General features: G+C 45.9%; 2 long non-coding RNA genes and 2 other non-coding genes across 5 annotated transcripts; 2 read left to right on the top strand and 2 right to left on the bottom strand.

The window, feature by feature from the left end:
* The first annotated feature begins 248 nt into the window (after nucleotides 1-248).
* Nucleotides 249-332, top strand: Trnal-cag (transfer RNA leucine (anticodon CAG)). Its single transcript has one exon. It is a non-coding gene; the product is annotated as a tRNA-Leu (tRNA).
* A 1,722-nt stretch (nucleotides 333-2,054) lies between these two features.
* On the top strand, nucleotides 2,055-11,142 carry LOC144144236 (uncharacterized). Of its 2 annotated transcripts, XR_013317206.1 has the most exons (3): nucleotides 2,055-3,858; nucleotides 4,228-4,395; nucleotides 11,049-11,142. It is a non-coding gene; the product is annotated as an uncharacterized LOC144144236 (long non-coding RNA). The 2 variants fall into 2 exon arrangements; XR_013317205.1 differs by lacking the exon at nucleotides 2,055-3,858 and having other exon boundaries at nucleotides 3,894-4,395.
* LOC144144224 (uncharacterized) lies at nucleotides 6,479-8,555 on the bottom strand. The gene is made up of 2 exons (XR_013317200.1): nucleotides 8,359-8,555; nucleotides 6,479-7,456 (listed from the first exon to the last, which is right to left on the bottom strand). It is a non-coding gene; the product is annotated as an uncharacterized LOC144144224 (long non-coding RNA).
* Nucleotides 9,311-9,394, bottom strand: Trnal-cag (transfer RNA leucine (anticodon CAG)). The gene has a single exon. It is a non-coding gene; the product is annotated as a tRNA-Leu (tRNA).
* Nucleotides 11,143-12,509: the final 1,367 nt, after the last annotated feature.

The raw sequence follows: 12,509 nt of genomic DNA, 5'->3' as shown, positions 1-12,509 counted from the left end.
TTTGTTGATGTGACAAACTTGTGTGACAAGTTTAAACGTCACGCGACGCTGAGCTTGTTCCAGAAAACTCAACTGTGTCGCGAGGCTGGGTTATTTGGATGTTTCATCAGTTTCATCATTTGACGGAAGGTCTCTGCACCATGGAGGAAGAAATTTTTCTTTCCTCCGTGCTCTGCACACGCGTTTGTGTTACCTACGTGAAAATGAACGAAGGGAACACTTCGAAAATTTTTCGGCTGGGAAGACATGTCAGGATGGCCGAGCGGTCCAAGGCGCTGCGTTCAGGTCGCAGTCTGGTCTTCCAGGCGTGGGTTCGAATCCCACTTCTGACATGATTTTTTTTCTTTTTTTGGCCGTCGAGTTGGCATGGAACAACATGCGCTACGGATTCCTCATTCAGCTGATTTTCTTTGAAGAGGCACCTATGCAGCAGACGCTTGTCAGACAGCCTAACGAGGTACGAGCTGCCCTGAGCAGCCACCATTGTTATTTCTGCTATGTGCATTGTTGTACAGAGGACGCCCGGGGAGCTGTCAGCCACGTGGCCGGGATACGTAGTATCCGCTTAGGACATCATTATACGCGACACTGTCTGCAAGCTCTTCACGGTAGTGCGAGGTCCTTTGTCACATACTGTTTTTTTTTTTTTTTTTCATCACCGGTTTATGTATGGGTGGAACCCGCGTGACATACGTTAGTTACCGCAAGCCAAAATTAAGGCTCAAACGGGAGGCAGAAGAAATTGGTACCCGAAAGGCGGAAATAGTGGCCCTGGAATAAATGGTCATGAAGCCAACGTACGAAAAAAAAAAAAAAGTCCCGTTGAAGTGACTTTCGTCTCGCATCTTCCACTGCTTTTCTTTTTTTTGATTTTACAGACTTACAAATATGACAAAGGACTATCAATGAGAAAACTTGCGTAAAATTAGCATCACGTTGGTGTGTGCTGCCGTTCTAGATGTAACACGCTGGTTGAAAATGTGTTCGTGCGCTGCAGTGCAATGCAAAAAAAAAAAAAAGTTGGTTCTCGACCATCACCGACATGACTCGACAGACCCTGCGAACGCGTTGTTTAGCACTAATTAGGATCACTAAGTAAAGGCTTAGTGGCTGTAGTACCAATTTTACCGCTGAATTATTTTCATCACTACACATGAAAAGGGCGCTCACAGACACAAAGCTAAGTTCAACATATTTTTTTTTTTTTTAGCAACATAAGCAGAAAGAGGACACGATAGAAGACAACCGGGCATATCACCTTTCTGTGGTGCATTGTGTTGCCGGAAATTAAAAAACGTATAAAGCAGTACTGTACCAAGTCAGCGTTATTGGAGCCGTATAAGAGTAAACTTCCACAATGACGCACTGAGAAAATAGCAACGCGCCTTAGGTGTAAACAAAATGTAAAATGGGTCAACAGCATAGTCGCCTCCTTCGTCGAAAGGCGTCGGGACGCCGTCTGAATAATTCGCTTACCTCTTTATCAATATAGTTTTTCTAAACAGTACTCGTTTATTGGTATTGCTGCGGGGATAAATTGGACGCAGTTAGCACAGGACCGGGATAAGTGGAGATCTATGGGAGAGGCCTTTGCCCCGCAGTGGGCGTAGGCAGGATGATGATGATGATGATTGGAATTGCCGAGGCAACAGGGCGATTGGATGGAAACCCACGAAAGAGGAAGCGCGGGCTTTGGATAACGTTTGAGTGAACCATGAATGCACTCAGCTGGTCCGTGCCTATAAGGTCAAAGCTTTGGTTCCTAAAAAAAAAAAGATTAAAAACATTCTGATCATCACAAAGCTCTTCGCATATAATGCATCTGCTAGTTCAAAACTTAATTATGCAGTAACTGTGCGGACTTCTCTGAAAATAAAAAAAAGGCATATACCAGCTAGAAAATATTCAAAGAAAGGCGGCAAGATTTCCTTTTTTTTTTTTTTTTTCAAAATACAAGAGGCGATATCCTCCGACGTTAGTGATGAAGCTAAATAATGTGCTCACGTGGAAAGCACGCAGAAATTTTAGTAGACTTTCACTGGTACTTTATGGCATAACTAGGTAGTAAGTTGATAACAGCTCCCCCACAGCACGTGAACCCCTTGACTACCAGGACCAGTAGACACAGTCGTAAGTGCACCGCAACTCCCGTTTTTGCTCGTACAGTCGAACATCGTTATAACGAAGTAGTATGGGGACAGCAAATTAGTTCGTTATCGTTATATCCGATATTCGTTATAACAGCAGAGGTAAAAATCGGCTATAACAAATGGACAATCTGGCTCGCGCAAAAATACTTGATACAAAAATGCAATATTTAGGCTTCCAACCCACTATAACCAAGGTAACCCTTACCTTTCTCCTTGTTGCATTTCAAGCTGAATTAGCCGGAACGTGAGTACGCGAAATTACAACAAAACAAGGTTCACTTGACAAAGCAGGCCCGCGTCTTTATTTATTTGATAAAGGATGTGATCTTCATCTGGTGGCTACTCACAGCACTGAGCAGGATGGAGTTTTCCACAGTGTCCACGAACAAAAGGGCCTTTATACTACTGCAGTTTTTCCAAGTAGCTTCTCAGCCTCCTGGTCAAATATTTCTTCGTTATATCCGATATCGCGCGCGGCTCACAGTTTCAGTTTTATTATGAAAGAATAAGTGCCATTGAAATAAAGCGTGACCAACCAAAGATCGTATTTAGTTCGCTATAGCCGATAAATCGCTATATCAGTGTTCGTTATTACGCGGTTCAACTGTACTACTGCCTTAAGAAACGGCTATTTTACGCGCACAATGCCACAGAGGAACTTGCTACGGTCAAGCGTTTTTCAAGCTGAACATTTTATTGCAAGATGAGAGAGCCTCTTGTTGTTTAGGCTTTCTCCCGGCCTTGTGAGCGTTTCGCTGTCGTTTGCTGCGGTATTTAATGCACTCTGCAACCTTCCGCATCTACTTGTGATGCTCGAGTCTTTCCTTTATTGCCCCTTCTTGTGGCATCCTAATTGGCGAGTAACATATAAATAAAAAGCCACGTGACTCTCAACTCGCAGGAAACAGAAGTGCCAGTTGAGATTTCACGGAGAACTCTGTCCGGCTCATGAAAACGAACACTGCGACCCAATACAAAAACACGTTCAGTCTTCGTCAAAATTTTCTAGGCCAAGCCAAAAATGCGCTGGCCGCAAAAAAAAAAAAAAAAAAAAACCAATGTACAAGCTTACGTCCCGAGCGAAGCTGAAACTTTTTATGCCGGAAAGCTAGAGAAAACATCTTTGTTTCTTACTGTCATAAAATAATTTTGTCACATTTAAAGGTGAAGCTTATTCTTTGAATTTTTTGTTGTCGAGAAGGCCTATGATTGGCCTAGAAAATTCTGACAAGGGGTGTACGTCACCGTTAACAGCAGGCCATCTTGCCGCTAGCCACGTGGTGCAGGGTCTCCGAGTCTCAGTGCAGTTTTGGGTCAGAATTTCTCAGTTTTGTTTATTTTAGGTCCGTTAATTTTCCAGTGTCCATTTGAAGCGAGCACCGATTGGCTGAAAGCAGACGACCTGTACGCTGAACAAGCAAGGAGGGCGTCGGTTCCTGAGCATGCCATAGGTCAGAGGCCTCGCTGGTGCAACTGCGTCACGATTGAAATGGGTGGGAAATGGACATTTCTGAACCGACATGGTGGGCTAAACTGCACGAAAAAGTACGGGATGAACAGAGAGACACCATACAGCGCAGTGTGGTGTCTTTTGGAATTGTCTCGTCCTTTGCGCTTTTCTTATCATGACCAAAGACCAACTCAAAATTTCGCCCCTAGCCAGTCATGCACGTGCGCGGCCGTACGTGCGTAACAGAGGATCCTCCAGGTACGTCTAGCAAGGTTGCGCCATTTTTTGACAATCAAGCAGCAACGGATTTTGCCTTTCCGTTTCCTGGTGACGAGCTTCTGTGCCTACCATTTGCTTGTCATTGTAATGCTGCATAAAACTTCCATTGAAAACCAGCACTTGCACCTTCTCGGCATTGAACCGTAGCCGAATTAATGCTTGATGCCAGGTTCTGAAAAGAAGATTCTAAGCATGCATGCGTTCGACCATTATTTTTCGGCTGGCAAGTTACCGGCGTTTCCCGGTCCGCTAACAGTTTCAGTACCTCAAGTACTGAGTTGTCATCGCCGCTGATTCCGTGACCAAACAATCTCAACCTTGCTTCTTGAACTTTTACTTCAATGACAGGCCTGTGGATGCGAGTGCTTCGAAGGATTTTGCATCTTCACAGTGCACGTCCACGTCAATTTTGAAGTTACTACGGCCGCCTTACTATCGGCGACACTCGTTTGGCATTGACTTGCGGAGCTTGGTGTGAAACGAACTGCATAGGAGCGACAGCAGCGTATAGCAGCGGTAAGAAATGGCGTCGGCTTGCTAGCCCATTGACTTCGCTGCGCCTTCGCAGCGAATCCTGCAGTTTACGGGACGTTAAACGCTGCAGAAACCGGGTTCACTGCGCTTCTTCCGCATCAGCCGTGTCAGCCATTATACATACTCTTTTTCGTGGCATTTTACAGCAGTACAATGTGTCGGCGTCCTGGGCCGGTGACACGTGCAACATATTTTAACCCGGAGGTCATATGCCTCTGCAGTTCTTATCACGACCGATGTTTGTCCGAACACCGGAAATGATGTTACTTTTATTTTGGACGTTGGATTTTGACATCGCCCGTTAATATTTTTACAGCTACGATTGAATTTGCGACACCGGTACCCGTTAATTCGCGGCGACATTAGTATGTTTGTTCGCAGTACACGTTCCGTGGCCAATGCATGCATATAATGGACGACAGAACATGCCGTGCTGAAAAACACCTGAAAAAAAAAAAAAAAAACATTACGCCATGCAACCCGCTTAAGCATAACCGGCGTACCGCAGGCTAAAGTACTCTCCCTTAACATCTTCGATTTAAACCTGAAGGTACTGGCGGAATTTTGTGCTCGTGTAGACTGAGACCGCAACAGTGCCTTCTTGTTATCGGACCACCTCCTCAACTCGGTTCATCGCAAAGGAAAATCATTCCTGTGCGATGAGTAATGGTCACGCATTTTTTATTCCTGGGTAGCACTCCTGTGTTCCGTCATTTTTTCAAGGTCAAATCGGCGAATCACCACCCTTCCTCTATTCATATCTCCCCTCGTACAAGGCTGTATACGGCGCCAGCTGCGTATACGCATGTGCGAATGTTGGGACGTCGAAAACCCGCGACACTGGATTCGGCAGCTGTTCAGTGCCCGCTGCACCAATTGCGCGTGCACAGGGAACGGCTGTTCGCTTGCTTCAGCGGTATCCGGCCAATATGGTCCCAAGTAGGAACCCGGACAAAATGGTCCCAGGTCAGCTTGAAGCGTGCAAGGCATTTTGGTGCAAACTATCGCGGTTAATTAGTTCGCCCACATTAGTTGGCAAATGATGGCACGTTTCCTTGAATTTGTTCCTTTTATATTTTAAATAAATTTATTCTTTTTTACATAATCTTATATATCAAGATATTGTCCGGGACCATATTGCCCTACGCCTGTTTCGCGCTCCTTCACGAGACAAAGCCCGCAGAGCCAAATAAAAGTGTCGGGTTCGCGTTCGGCACGTCTTGGACGCGCCTGGCAGAACTACTGCGGACTGGATCAGGTACAGTGCCGGTTGAAATACCATCTCCCGGTTACGCCTCATTGATATAGATGCTGGCATACGGTGCTGAAGCAGGGTGTAGGTGAAGTGAATGTGGAGGGTGAAAGTGCGCGAAGCAGTGGGCAGCTCTGTCTTATCTTGGAAATAGCGTGAATGGAGTGGGCAAGCAGAGCAAAGCAGTGCAGCTTAGGTGTGGATAGTGGACACAGTGCAGGTGAATCGAATATCAATGAAGTAACGCACACGTCGGGAGTACCAATTTATGTGCGGTATTTCGTGGCAGGATTGTGTGCTCGAATTTCCTTAGGCACACCGCAGCCACACTTGGTAGCACTACAGCTATCTTTATCGCTCGCTATCAGCGTACCCGCAGCGCCATTACGGGCACCTAACGACATGCTCCCCCTCATCCCTTCCACAACAAAAAGCTTAACTTCACGCGCGCTTGGCCTAATGGTGGATAGCTCTGTATGAAAAATCGCACGTGCAAGGTACACTATTAATCATTCTCAGCATTTGTGCGGGAAAAACTTGAAGCTGTGCTATTTTTACAGCATCTAGGGTTAACTACGGAAGTGTACCACGATGAACGCCGATGGACAATGCTTGCAATGAACACTTGGTTTTATCTCGCAATCGCAATTAAGGGCCGCATTAATTAAAACGACCTCCAAGGGACACTCGCGCCACGCCAAACAAAAATACAGCCACCTTCACTAACGAACACTTACCGTACTGATTTTATTACCCAGGAAATTTCAGCTTGAACGTGTCATACGAAGGACCGTCGAGAAGAAAACACGGACACAATGCTTATTGTTACTTTATTTGGCTTACGCTTCGCTGTGCTTATTATTATGCTTGGCTTGTACTTGTTACTTTATTACCAACATCTGGCTTTGCAAGGTTAGCATCGCCTTTTTTCTGTCTACCCCAATTACAGTGCCCCACGATGCAAATACGTTTCTCTTTTCTCTGCAAGTGTAGTAAAAGTGGTAAAAGCTGCCCTGTCACGTGTTTCAGCATCCCTTTCTTGCATAAGCCCGCGTTAAAGTTAGGGTAATTATCTCAGCTTGAAGCAAAAGCCACAATTCGAATAAGCGGAACTCCCGTGAAAATGGAAAGAGCATTTCTGGCAAGAAGTCATAATTTCCAGCTTCCTTTCTGACTAGATTTATAAATTCTAGCTGGAATCGACAGCTTCTAACTAGAAGAATTCTCAGTCTAGCTAGAGACGATTATTTCCAACTTGCAGGGTTTTTTTTTTCTTCCAGATGGACTAATAGCTGGAATGATAATAGCTGGAAGCAGGGCCGTACCCAGAGGGGGGTTTGGGGGTTCGAACCCCTCCCGAAATCTTTTCCAGGCAGCGCGTAAGCAATACTTACTGTTGCTTTCGGCAAAACTACCCCCTCCCCGAAACCCATAACCCCCTCCGAAAAAGATTTCTGGGTACGGCCCTGGCTGGAAGTAATAGCTGCCAGCCGGAACAAAATCTGAATCCAGCTAGAAATGAGCTAGAAACTTAATTTCTAGCAAGAAACTTTTCCTATTTCTAGCAAGAAGAAATTTCAGGTTCAATAATCCAGCTAGAAAAAAAATGTTATTTTCACCCGGGAAACTGGCGCGATAAAGTGACATCAAAAGCTCCAACTTAAGCAGCAAGATACAGTTACACTCGCTCACTGTCAAGAAATAAAAAAAATTCTGGTGTTTGCCAGAAGCAAAATTTCCTTTCGCAGACAGAGCTTTCGTCCATCGTTCTTCCACTTCTGCAGTGAAGACCTGAAAAAAAAGGGCACATGAATTGGCAAAGTACGGCAATCGCGGCGTAATTTTTTACCGATGCGCTCACATAATAAAATCGAGTTATATAGAAAGAGTGACTTCACGCAGCGTCATTGAAAATTATATAGTGGGATGGTGCTTCACTCTGCCTTTTGCTCACGAAGTGACCTCTTTTGTATTGGAACTAATTGCTTAGCGTATATTGAGTGCATGCAAATGCACCTGGCATGCACTAAAGCTTAAATTTAAACTTTGCGATTACTTTGATGCTGCATGCAAGCTTATAGTGCATAACCGTACTGAGCAGGCTTGTAACATCGATGCACTTCAGGAAATCGTGTGAGCTTGCTAAGGAACTACACAGATCGTAAACGTGCTGCCATTTGTATAAGGTATACTCACTACAACCTGCAGCACTTATTTTTATAAATTGTCCACGATTCTTGCTTGCTCTGAAATGTTTCCGAAACGATCTCCTCAACACACCTATCCACACAAAAGCACTCATGAACTTTTATTAGGTTAGTCTGTACATCCGTCATAAGCATGTTCGCAGTTGGTTTGCAGATGCGACCTTCGTAGCTTAAAAAAATAAAAAAAAATGCGAAATATGAAATTTTTTCAGTAAGAATAATCGAACGAGGACTCCATTTAACGTGCTCCGCTGAGCATTCGGCTACTTTTTTTTTTTGTTCCCGCACGATAACTAACTTCCAAGGACGTCACGGCCAAGCATGCATTTTTTTCCTTCCATATCTCAGCGAACTAGTTAGTGAAGGCATACAACTTAAATCTGGGGCCTATTTATTAGCTCCGCCAAACGAATCGTCTGCAGACATTGATTGTGAACTTGTTATCTACAAATAAATATTCAAAGAGAAACGTGCAATAAACTTCACCGCGGCTGCGCTGAACCAATGGCCGTTTATCCAGCGGCTCCTCCTGCGAGCGGGTTAGTCTGCGATGTCGCTAGGGGCGTTTCCGAATTAAATTAAGTTTGTTTCGCGACCGATTTGACGCTTCCTGGCGCGCCGACTTTACAACTGCGCCGCCTTGACCAGCCCCGCCGGCAGCCATTACAATATGGCGTTCCGCCTTCGTCCACGAAGCCGGCATTGTTGTTTTTTGTATGTTTCCTTGCATCAAAAATGTCACGTGGCGTGTTTTTGTTACCTGGAACGACTAATACGGCAAGATTACACGTGAAAAACCTACGAAATGTAATTTTTATGCCTTGAAAACCTCTGTTCGAGGCAAAAACGTTGATTTCACGTGGCAAACGGCCATTTTGAACGTAGCAGACGACGAAGTGCCCGGATGTAGCCTCGCGCAAGGCTCGACGTCTGGGACGTGCCTAGCCTCTCGTCCGAGGCCGCTCCGCCGTTACCTGGGCAACCGCGGCCGCACGTATCGATCGCCACGTCATAATCACGTGACTTCTTTGTGCGCTTCGCCGTTGCCGCCGTCGCGCGTTGGCGCAGCCGGAAAAATAGAGCGCGCTCTCATCGATAACGTCAGCGACGTCAGATTGTCATTCTGATCCCAGGAAGCTGACCGCAGCCTGCGCGCAGTGATAAGTGCGTTGGGCGTTGCGCGGTTTCGCACATTATGGTTTGCTAGGAGGACGCACGAAAAGCACTAGGGACTTGTCTGGGTGGGTAGCCGTGTCGGCCATCTTGTGAACCTTTCTTTACTTTTTTTACGCGCTTATGCACAGGATAAAGGGTGCTGGGTACAGCCGTCAAAATATTCCACGGAACCGCTGGCCTTGTTGGTGTCTGATGGCTTATTTGGTAGCTCCATTTAACGCTAAGACAAAAAAAAAAAAAACGAAAAAGAAAAAAAAAGTGATGTCAGAAGTGGGATTCGAACCCACGCCCGGAAGACCGGACTGCGACCTGAACGCAGCGCCTTGGACCGCTCGGCCATCCTGACAGATAGCGGCTGCAGTTTTTATGGTCATATATAAAGCCGGGCGCTTTCAATTATCCCTGCTATTCTTTTTACTTTTGTTATTTCAACAAATTTAGAAATAAGTAACCACAACTTCCAATTTTTATTTTATGCAAGGCTGGCGTCTTAAGTAACTATTAACGCAACGGATGTGCCGACCGTAATGCTTCATGTGACGACCTCTCTTGTCGCATTTATGAAGTACTTTCTAAAGTCCCAGAAAAAAATGGCGGGCATCTGACATGGCGGCTGTTCTACTCGCTCGATTCCTCGCCGTGTTGACTGCCGCTACTGCTCGCCTTTGACCTCACCAACGCCTTGCACGTCGCGTCTCTGCAAATTCTCCACTTTCCCAGAGACATGCCCAAGGGATGTTGTGTGCCGTCGTGCGCGTCGACGGAGCGCAAGTCCGGCAGTTTCATCTCGTTCCACGAAGTGCCGTCGGACGACCGAGCTCGCGACGCCTGGGTCGATGCCATCGCCGGAGACGACCTCGAGGAGCGCGTGCGACTATTGAGCAACGCGCGGTCGGTCGTGTGTTCGCTGCACTTCAAGACGACCGACTTTAAGGTGGGCATGAAGCGGCGCGTTCTCAAGCCGACCGCCGTGCCGTCAATCTTTCCCGAACCTGGGACACACTTGCCGCAGCCCGAGCGCAAAAGGCGACGACGGAACAAGGAACCGTACTACTACTACCACGTCGACTCCGTGAAGCAGGTGGAAGAAGTAGAAGAAGAGGAGGAGACTGCTGTTGCGGCCGTTAGCGCCCGCGTCGAGGACAGGCCGCGGGTTGTCACGGCAGAGACTACCACAATCATGATTTTGCCTGGGATGGTCATTCGCCACGAGAGGTAGCATTAAAGGATGCGGGCTTTCTGTGAACATTTCCCAAGTGCCCATTGTCACGACACACACAAACAATCCCAAAGGTTTTTTTTTCCCCCTCTGTCGCAGAGAGGCTTTCTGTACCTCTCAAACACCTTCTGCGATGCCTTACTGCTAAGCCGCTGGTAGGAAGTGTTTAAGTGGAATTCAGCGTGTGGACGGGAGCCTGCGTTGCGAACTGATACGCGCAGTGAAAGCACTGACTCAATTTGTTACGTCGTTGAAGTGTTTCTCATGGACTTTAAAATGAGGCGCTTTATTGTAAGACATTGGGCCTCTTAAATGCAGAAAATCCATCCACGCCATCGAGTATGAGAACTGAGAGGCCTGCGGCGGCAGAGTTATCGTAATGTGTACAAAGCGAATTTTCTGAAATAAACTTGTCGAAATTAGTCGCTGTTGCGTAGATGGTTGCCGAGAGTTTGTTGCCTCGTGATAGATTTCCATATCGGAGTGTTCCGGTGGCACGTTTCATCTTGTAAACTGTAGACTCCGGTTAAGACGAACAACACTTTTGCTCTCTCGTAACGCCCACAATGAAAAAAAAAACGAATTTCTGATAACACGGACAAATTTTCACGGTCCCTTCGAATCGTCTTAACGGGAGTCTACCGTACTTCACTTCGAAATGTGCTTCTGTTTCTTGACGTTTTAACCGGCGAAACAAGTGGCATTGGATCAATTTGTCAGTGCGAATGTAGTCTTGTCCGTAGAGGTTTTATTCTGAAAAATTTCGTGTCCGATTTTCCAGACTTGTCCATCACCGACAAGAACTTTGCTTACACCAGTGACGCGAGCTCCTGCATAAGCACCGAAAGCCAACCTGGTAATAAATTCTTACAAAACCAAGCCTTTTTCACTACATGCATTTGGCATGGTCAGCGCAGACGAGTTTTTATGCTGGCCGACTTATTCAAATTTTTGTGCTCTTGAGATACAACTGGTAATGTGTGGGTCATTTAAGAGAGAGGGATATACTTACGGGGGTAGCTACACTAAGCGGAAAAGTGTGGTAAAGAAATAAAGTTCTGTTGGCATTTAATGTTGCCTATCAGGTCAACTGTTCTGATGGAGGCCATCCAGGCCTTGTGGTTACAGGTTTGGCATGTAAACACTTATTACTGGAACCAATGTGCCTACAGGCATTGCAGAGACTTGAGTGCTGTATATGTAATTTAATTGGGTGTTCTAGGGTGTACCAGATGCTACATTAATGCCGCCCTAGTACAGCTTCATACTACTGTACTTGCCCAAGGCTTATTTTTAACTAATTAAGTGGCAGCAAGCAGTTTATAAAATGAGGGGTGCTACATTGTTTGGAATGCAGTTACTGTGTTTTTTATTGGATTGTTGCTCAGTGAACACTTAAAAATGTTACTGTTAGGAATATTAGCCACCTGCCTATTATTGCCAGTTGGTAATCAACTCGTGGACAGAACCACAAGTAACATTTCAGGCTAATTCATTTTTCACACTGACAAAAATTTTCATGCTTGCCTACCCTAAGAAAATTGTTTAAATTGTTTTCAAAAGCCATGAAGCAGCAGAACGGTACGACATTGTTTTACTACTCAGCTATATCGGCTCAAAAACAACTTGTGTGCGCCGCTTTCATGTTTCGCCTTCCCACCATCGGAAGCTACTACCAGTTCACAATTCATCGCTCAAGCCAATGCCTTCTAAGGGTACCACATAAACAAAAACTGCCTTAATTTTATTTTGGAGTATGAACTGTTCATAATACTGTTGGAGCAACCCGTACTCTGCTCACAGTTCAGGAATGACTCAAATTAGGCTTGACAAGAATCATCACGTTCCCTGATTGATTGATTGTAGGGTTTAATGCGCCGACGCAGCGCAGGCGATGAGGCGCGCTGTAGTGGAGGGCTCCGGATTAATTTTGACCACCTGGGGATATCTAACATGCGCCGAAATCTCGCACACACCGGCATTTTTGCTTTTCGCCTCCATCAGAAAAGTGGCCGCTGCGGCCGGGAATCGAACCCGCGTCCTTGTGCTCAGCAGCAATGCGCCTTAGCTACTGAGCCACCGCAGCGGGTCTCATCAAGTTCCCTAGCGAATAAAGTTCGAGACGTCATACGCAAATGCAACTTTGGTGCTTGCTGCTATATTTTAGCGCGCTAATTGTCGTGATAGAAGTTATTCGACAAGCCGCACATGTTTGGGTGTATCTTGCCTCGTCATTTTATAA

Source organism: Haemaphysalis longicornis, unplaced genomic scaffold (genome assembly GCF_048455015.1).
Source record: "Haemaphysalis longicornis isolate Haplotype H1 unplaced genomic scaffold, Haemaphysalis longicornis Haplotype H1 scaffold_67, whole genome shotgun sequence".
Lineage (NCBI taxonomy): Eukaryota > Metazoa > Arthropoda > Arachnida > Ixodida > Ixodidae > Haemaphysalis > Haemaphysalis longicornis.
The sequence above is the reverse complement of the archived record's forward strand: the minus strand, read 5'-3'. Positions and strand labels throughout refer to the sequence as shown.